This window comes from Octodon degus, unplaced genomic scaffold, assembly GCF_000260255.1.
Source record: "Octodon degus isolate 3935 unplaced genomic scaffold, OctDeg1.0 scaffold00025, whole genome shotgun sequence".
Lineage (NCBI taxonomy): Eukaryota > Metazoa > Chordata > Mammalia > Rodentia > Octodontidae > Octodon > Octodon degus.
The window spans coordinates 9,301,414-9,303,195 of record NW_004524601.1 but is presented as its reverse complement, the minus strand read 5'-3'; positions in this window follow the sequence as shown (position 1 = coordinate 9,303,195).

Genomic DNA, 1,782 nt, shown 5'->3' with positions numbered 1-1,782 from the left:
CTGAAAACAGGAGAATCACTACGAGTCCAATCTACATAGTGAGACCCTGTAGACCCTGTACTAAAATACATAAAAAGTATATAAAAAATAAGTATTGCAGTAATCAGGAGCTCCTAATATTCTGGTGTGATGTCGTAAGAGGACAGTTGCAATGATATTTCTAGTTTTTCAGCAGTATTTGCTATGTGAATAAATCCCAAATTGTCTATAGGATGAAGGGCCCAAAGTATCCATGAAACTATTCTTTCTTTTATTAATGCCCACATTTTACAAAAACCCCCAGTAATTTTCATGATCTCCAAAAACAATTATTGTCATCCACAAGGCACACCAACAATAAAATGCAGACATTGTCAATCGTGTTACTTAATAGAGAAATTACAGGAAGCAATTCATCTAGTAAAAGAGTAGAACATCTAACCATAAACGCAATGATACTGACAACAGTTCTTTATGGAGGAACATACACTGTCTCGCACGCAACGGCGCTTTGGGAAACCCATCAGAAACTGCCCTCTTCGGAGGGCTCAGGACAAACAAGCCAGATAGGAAATGCAGAGGCGGCGGCATTGGGGCCGAAAGAAGACACAAGTGAAACACCGCAGCTCGCACTCAGCAGGGTCCTGTGTGCAGGCCGTGCGGTGCTCAAAAGCAGATGAGTTTTGGTTACTTCGCAGCAGGGATCTGTTGGTCAGCATCAGCAACACGGGTGATGAGTAGGTTAGAAAGAGCAAACAAGTTAAGCTGCCCCGGGCCTGCGCTCCCGTGTTCAGCCCTATGAGTCAAACCAGACAAAAGGTCACAGCCAAGCAAGCGCACTTGGCTGACGGAAAGCCCCCTAGATTTCTAAGACATTGGATATATGCCGTTCAAAATTTGAGAAAGATTCACTCACGCAATAGCTTTTTCTTGATTGAATGTTCCGTGTCTATAAACTACCTGAAAAATAAAGCTGCAACAACATTCATTCCACATGGAAAAATAGACGCCCTTGGCTTCTACTGGAAAATAACCAAATATCAGCTTTACCTGCTGTCCTGCTTCTCACAGGCACTCCACTGTCTGAATTGTTCACACGCTGCTTGACCAACAGCGTCAGTGACACACTTATGGGGGATTATCCCCATCCCCGGCCCCATTTTACAGATGAAAAAGAGAAGGCAAAAGGACATTCCATTAGCTTTAATTAATACTCGTCCAGCTTTTCATAAAAACATAAATTATGATTAAACCTCAAGTGTGAGGCATGAATTTGATTCCTGGAACCAAGAGAAAAAAGACAAATGGAAGCTACAGTGATGGTTTCCATTTGTAGAGCTAAGAGGGAGAGGTGCCCTGCAGGTGTTGTTCACTGACCAAATATTTATTGATCACCCACTATGTGCTAGGTCCTGTATTTGGTCTATCTATTCCTGCTCTTGTGTAGTCCTCCAATAATTCCATAGATAGATACCTATGAACCACCAGTTCAGAGTCTTAGCGGTGATTCACGGAATGAAGTGGCTTTTGGGATCATGAAGCATGTAAGAAGTTGACTTGGCACTCGAATCTGATTTCAGGGCCCCTCCATAAGTCTGTTACAGTGTAAGGGGAAGTTTCAGTGTGCTCACCAGTCTGAATGTTTAAGTGGCACTGCCTAAGTGCTATGCATTTCTCTTAAAAACAGCCGCCCTACTGGTTTTATGTAGGCATTTTCTAATTGGACGTGGCAAAGTTTCTAAATACTTACAAGTCATTTCTTCATGGCTCTCCCTGGCAACATCTTTGAGTTTTCCACAATGC